Here is a 7,355-nt window from a genome sequence, read left to right on the forward strand (position 1 = left end):
CAACAATGACTCAAAATAATAATAAACCATAGAAGTGTGGCGCTGAAAGTATAAATCACAATAATGATGAATAGTGTCCAAATGAATAAACAACTAATAATCACAATAATGTGCATATAGGAAAAAGAAAAATAGAATTGTGTCCAAATAAATAAGTCCCAAAGAAAAACTGATGTGAAGTCAATTCATAAATCCGCATGCACAGTAATCCAAGGGGGAATTCTTCCCGTGACACCAAGGGTATGTGGAGGAAAGGAACACCTCTGTGATGGGGTAAGAAAAAGCAGCTTACCAGATTACAATGGCTGCTCAACTTAATGAGTCAGCCTCTCCCAGCTATTAATCAAGACCACTGAGGATCTGATGTTGCATGGATACTTATTCAGTACAGATGGACCACCTCTTAGAATACATTAAGGGATCAGTACAGGATAAAATCTCCTCAGTATTTTCCAGCAATCATAAATGAATCATCTGCTGTCCATTCTCCATTGAAAGGTTCTCAGATCCCAAATTGCTTTTCCACCAGGACTACCATGTTTACAACAGCCATAAGTCCTTCTCTGTCAGCGGGGGGAGATCGCCGGTGTCAGGCGGCAATCGGAGCCACCTGACACCCGCACTGGCTTCCCCGCTGATGATCTAGCTCCTCCCTGGCAGATGCCGTTTATTAACGTGATTCTGCCTGGGAGAGCCACTATGCCGACGTAAATATACAGTGCATAGTCGGCAAGTGGTTAATCCTGCACTTAAACTTTTGATGGGGGTGGGTTGGTGAGAGTTGTTATAATGTTATGTTTGATCTGGTTAGTGCTAACCTTATTTTTGTCCCTACTGTACACTATGAAATTTATGGTGTGTCCAATTAAGTGTTTCTCTTTTAGATTGTAAGCTCTTTAGAGCAGGGCCCTTCTAACCATATTGTAAAGTGCTGTGAAAAATGTTGCAACATTAAATGCCTGTCAATGTTTTGGGCAAAGTAATTGAATGAACAAAATAGTGTTCCTATTGTCCAAATAAAATGTAGAATCAGTTTTGAATTTTTTTTTTTTTTTTTTTTTAGGTTTAATAACATATTTTAGAAGTGGAATATCTTGTTAACACACCTTCCAATCTCTAATAAATCTACTTTGCTACAAAATAGTTTTATTCTGCACAGATGCAAGTCATTAAATAGAGAAAAGTATAAATCCAGGGGATTAGGTGGAGCTTCAGGGAATTGGGTGTGGTAAGTAATTGATAGCTGTGCTGCAAAGTGTCCCTGGAATTTTTTTTTTCAAATGTTGGCAACTATGCATAAACCCAATTTTAAATGATTATTTAGTGAAATAAGCATATTGAACACATTTTCGTAATGGCACACAACTGGTTGCCTGAGCTGACTCCTGGCCTGGAAATGCATCCTCATATGTGTGGAAGGACGTTCGGACACACTCAGAGTTGTCAGCAAGTTAACATGGTAAGATCACTTTTTTTTTATCATGAGGAGATGTTGCTGATTTGCAAGGTAAGTGTGGGAGATGTCTTGGTATTCCCAGGGATGAATGGGAATTGGTATTTCCCAGGGTTTAGGGGGTTGTAGTGTTGGAATTTTGTGTTTAGTGATCCTCAGAAAACACGTCACTTCCTGATTCTATGCACAGTAGACTTCCTGCATTTGTACATGTTCCTGTAAATACAGTGTGGAATGTGTGTGTGCATTTTAGCAAGTGCTCCACATCCTGGACAGTAATACTTTGGTTTGCGAGTATAATTCGTTCCAGCAGCATGCTTGTAATCCAAAACACTCAAATATCAAAGCCAGTTTTCCCATAAGAAATCATGGAAACTCAGATGATTTGTTCCACAAGCATTTAATGGTATGAATAAAGATATGCTACTATCATATATAAAGTACATTACTGTACAGTATAAGCATGCCATCTCCTCTGTTAAATAATGTGTCCCTCTGTCTGTACTGTATATAAAGATGCCGATTTATACTGTATTAGAGTGTCTCCGGCGCTCGTGTGACTCCTCAGCTCTCTGCTTCTCTCCTCCCCTCCTCCTCAGATGACGTCAGCGGGAGTGATCGGCCCCGCCCGCCGGGGAGAGCAGGGGGACGAGCAGAGAGATGAGGAGTCACACGAGCGCCGGGAGATGCTCTGAAACAGTAGAAATCAGCATCTTTATATACAGTACAGGCACAGGGACACATAATGGTATGTAACAGAGGGCATTAACAGAGGGGATGGCATGCTTATAGTGTACTAAACTGCTCGCATATCAAGACAGATTTTTTAAACAAATGTTGCTCGTCTTTCAAAATGCTCGTAAACAAAGTTACTCGCAAACCAAGGTATTACTGTATAGTCCTAATAAACTCACATGTACATCGCACATGTAACTTAGTTAGCAATTTTCACAACCCCATACATACGTGTCTTGTTTTTGGTTTGCGTCATCCTGGTGATGTTCACATGTCACCCAATCAAAAGTTCACCATTCACAGTCAGAAAATGCAACAGACGAGTTATCTCTGGTCACGTTTTACCAGTTTTCCTTGACAGCTGGGTGTGTCTGCATATGACTAACCTAAGTTCCAGCCCCTCTAACTAACAATATACTATAAGGCCCCGTTCACATACGAGTGACGCTACTTCCAGGGGCGACCTCCAAGGTCGCGGTGCGAGCAGCGTGCCGCGACCTCGGAGCGGCCGGCACGGACTTCATAACATTGAAGTCTATGGCGGTCGCCTCCTGGTCGCCCCAAAGAAGCTCCGGACCCTTTTTCTAAGTCGGAGCGACTTGTGTCGCTCCTATTAGAACGGGTCCGCAGCTTCCCTATGGAAGGCGACCTACGGCGACCTGTGAGGCGACCAGGTCGCCTCACAGGTCGCCTTAGTGTGAACGGGGACTAAATGTATCTCTGTTGCAAAACATTGAACAATTTCTTTAATTGAGAGAAGGTCTGTGCTTTTGATATATTTCCTTAAGCCCCATACACACGTACCGATTGTCGGCCGTAAATATTCGGCCGACGACCGATCCGCCGATTGTAGGCTTGTTAGTATGATGCTTCCGACAGCAGACAGCGCACTTTCGGCCAAAAAGAATCTGTCGTGTAGACATTAAAATTTTTGTTGGCCAACACCAGAACGGCCGATTGTTCGCCAGTCAGTACAGAATTCGGCCGACAATCAGCAGATTTGCAAGACTGGGCATGCTCAGAAAAGAAAAAAGACAAGGAAAGTTAACCATCACATGACATCACTTCTGCAGTCGGCTGTTGTTGGCCGACAAAATTTGTGTGCAGTCTTTTGCAGTTTTCAACAGACACGACAGCCCTGGACAAAAGACGGCCGACCGTTCGGCCGGCGATCGGTACGTGTGTACGGGGCTTTAGAAAGCTTCATCTCTTGCTGGTATGTAGATTTTAAACATAGAAGCCAGTAATGCTGGCCATGCACTATATGAAAAATCGTTCAAACTCATTTTCTAAAAATGAACACTCAGCCGTGAGAGCAGATGATCGTGCCATCATGTAATGACTGATAAATAGTTCATTGAAAATAAATGAATTCATTTTTTAATATATAGCTAGTGCAAACAGTTTTGGAAAAGAAACACATTAACCTTTCAATTTATTGTTCATTCGCAGAAATTTTCCAAACTTGTACTTCGTTTTTTTGGCTCAAATACGCCAAAAAGAGAACTGTCCAAATGACCGAATTTTTCGTATAGTGTATGGCCACCATAAGACACAAGAAGGAATTCATCACATTACCTCATTAGCACACACCTGTGGCTGTGTTCCCTCCTTCCAGCAGATCCCAACCACCCCCTAGCTAGGTGCACACTTTTATAATACAATTAATCAGTGATCGCTGGTCTCACTAAATACAGACATTTTTGTTTTGTCTTAAATTCATCTTGCATAGATCTGATCATCAGATGAGTGCAGGAAATTAGAGATCAGATAACCACCTATATGGATAGAGCTGTAGTACTGAAACCAGGAGAAGCATGTCCTGGGTTGTGTAAAGCTCAGCATACACTATACAATCTGTACAATCTCCTTTAGATCTGCCATCAATTATGTAGTGCAAGGGCCTGCCTGATTGGATACAGAGTGATCGGATAGCTGGTGTGTCCTCCCATTATACAGTTTTGGTAAATCTAAAAGTGATTGTACAGAGCTTGCACAATGAGATTGTATAGTGTATGGCCACCTAAAATTAACTAGTTGCTAACTACTTCTAATCATTGTTTACTTTGCAACAACATTTTCAATATTCAAATCCACTTCAGTAACATTTAGAAAGTTAGGGGTAGCTCTTAATTGTGTCCAGGGAACTCTAGGTAGCTTTGTGGAGTGGAGGCTCTTGGGTCTCTATTATATGATAAATAATTGTTAATGTCTAAATATAATTTTATTAGAATGTCGACATATATATATATTTATTTATTTATGCTTTTATCATGGTACTACTATATATTCTAGGTATAAATCTTATCAACACTATGGCTTAGTGGTTAGCACTCTGATCTAGCTGCAGTCAGGTCATGGGCTCAAATCCCACCTATGCTATCTACCACCTCCCTAAAGTTTTGATGGCAAATAGATATGTGCATAGGGGAAAGCATATTTGCATCAGCGTGATACAATTAGCTCTTGCTGATGGCACTTATGCGTTCGCCAAAGCACATATGCATTTGCCATTGCAATTCTAGGAAGTTGGTACCATGGGTGGTATTTGAATTCATGACCTAAGTGCTGCTAGTTAAGAGTGCTAACCACTAAGCCACTGTGCTGAGTACAATAGTACATTGATACATAGTATACATAGAAAATAAAGAAGTACTATGATTACCGAATGAACATAAATAAATAGAATTCAACATTTTCATAAAATACGAATTAGACATAAAAAAAAAAAAGTGTGACATATATAGAATAGAGATATAACTCATACATCAATGATAATAATATAAATATCAGCAAAACAAGTAACATCTACTAATTTTTGACGATTTAGCAATGATCTTGCATTTTTATTTATGGGGAGTATTGATTCTCTTGATCTATGTTCATTCGTTAATCATGGTACTACTGTCAATTCTAAGCATAAGTGTGCTCATCTCAATGGAAAAACTCATGCCCCGTACACACGTGCAGATTGTCGGCCGAAAAGATTCGGCCGACGACCGATCGGCCGATTTTCGGCTTGTTAGTATGATGCTTCCGACAGCCGACAGCGCACTTTCGGACGAAAAGAATCTGTCGTGCAAACATTAAAATTTTTGTATGCCGACACCAGAGCGGCCGATTGTTCGCCAGTCAATACAGAATTCGGCCGACAGACAGCAGATTTGCAAGACTGGGCATGCTCAGAAAAGAAAAAACACAGGGAAAGTTAACCATCACATGACATCACTTCTGCAGTCGGCTGTAGTCGGCGGACAAAATTCTTGTGCAGTCTTTTGCACTTTTCAACAGACACGACAGCCCGGGGACAAAAGACGGCCGATCGTTCGGCCGACGATCTGCACGTGTGTACGGGGCATCAGGCCATGGGTTCAAATCCCAAGCATGGTGTCACCTGCTTAAATTTTAAACAGCAGATTTTGCTGAAAATAGGCGAACACCTAATTGCCACTGCCACATCAGCATGGTTGTTTCCATAATTTGCATGCTCAATTGCATGCAATGGTATGTTATTTAGCAAAAATATTATTGTGTGAAAATTAAATAATCAAATATTAGTGAACACGCAGAATGTGAGAATGGTTGTGATTTGAACTCATGACCTGAGTGCTTTTTGTTCATGAGCACAGACTACTAAACCAACATGCTGAACACAATAAGACTTGCATAATAGTTTAGTATGATTAAAGAATAAACAGAAATAATTAGAACTCTATAGTCTCCTAAAAAAAATAAATGTAACATTAAAAAAAATATTAACATATAACAGATATGTAACTGTAAATGATAAATACATGTAGCCTCATGGAAAAGCAAAATTACTCTGTAATAATCCTTCAGAACAGCATTCGTTAGCAAAAAAAGAAAACTATGCACAATAATTGTAATATAAATAAATAGCCACACACGAGGTAGAGCGCACCCCATATTTATTGGCATACATGTACACACATGATCATAGCTAAATACTGCAGTGCAGTTTTATATAGGAAACTCGTTGGCAATTGCCAGCTATGGAACCGTGACTATGCCGATTTGGAATTCACTAATGCATATTTGCCTATTTGTACTCGCTTTTCAGTTCACATGTTCACCTAGTTGAGGTCTCAGATGTTTTAATTGGGAGTAATTACATGTATTTACATACATTTACATACATGTAATTATATGTTCTTTCATGGTTATATTACAAATAAATCTGTTAGTGTATGTTCATTTTTACCTTCCTATTTTTTGCTGTTTTTTTTTTTTTTACATATAATTACCCCTCTAATGCCTTTTTAAACGTGTAAAACAACAGATCATCGTAAAAACACTGCCATCTGAAAAAAACGTTGAGCTTAACACAGTAGAGTTTAAAACAATTTTAAAGTATAATGTGCAATATAAAGCATGATAAGGTATTTAATCATTGTAGTATTTGCAAGTTTATAAATGTTTTTATTAGACACTATTTTTTTTTCTGGCATTCCGGCCTATTCCATTCTTAATTGTAAAAGTGTGCTACTGTCTTTTGTTTAATAGAATTGAGAAAACAATTCACATTGAAGGTTTTTGCCTAATTAAACATGATGAAGAGTAGAAGACAAAGCATATCTTATAAAACACAATTTTTCTCTGCGTGTACATAGTTTACTTACCCAAGTTCTGTTCTAATGAAGGAGCAGCACTGGCTGATAAGATGAAGCAGCAGGTTGTACAGGGCAAGATATGCACTGTCTGTGATGAGTATGACAGTTTTCTTTTCTCTTTTGTTGTAAATAGCCTTTCTGACTCCACCTATAATAAGTGTTGTTCCTGCAAGCTAAACAGGTCAAGCACTTTTCTTTGGGGATTGCAGCGAGCACAGCACTCTCTCATAAGTGTATATCACTATATACATTAAATATTGCCGCGCAATATTAAGTACTCCAAATAAATATATAAATGTGCAAAAAACAATCGGTAATAGATATAAATAATAAATGATCATATTAATAAATATTTAAATTAAATGACAGTCAATCATAAGATTTAAAGTGCAAAGCGTGCCATTGTGATCAACACTTAAATTGGTGAATAAATAAATATTAAGAAATTGGTGAAATAATTTAAATATATGTTCAATGTGTAAAAACATATTTCAAATAATATCTTCTTCTTAACATGATAAAAGTGCTGGGTGATA

The 7,355-nt window shown here is 38.7% G+C and overlaps 1 protein-coding gene across 1 annotated transcript in view; it reads right to left on the reverse strand.

Annotated features, from left to right (window-relative positions):
• LOC309556247 (cytidine monophosphate-N-acetylneuraminic acid hydroxylase-like) overlaps nucleotides 1-6,924 on the reverse strand; it is a 250,871-nt gene extending 243,947 nt beyond the window's left edge. The window contains exon 1 of the mRNA XM_082258661.1: nucleotides 6,829-6,924. The gene's annotated coding sequence lies outside the window, so the exon portion shown is untranslated. The remainder of the gene's footprint in view (nucleotides 1-6,828) is intronic.
• Nucleotides 6,925-7,355: the final 431 nt, after the last annotated feature.

This window comes from Pelophylax lessonae (assembly GCF_965119305.1).
Source record: "Pelophylax lessonae genome assembly, chromosome: 5".
NCBI lineage: Eukaryota > Metazoa > Chordata > Amphibia > Anura > Ranidae > Pelophylax > Pelophylax lessonae.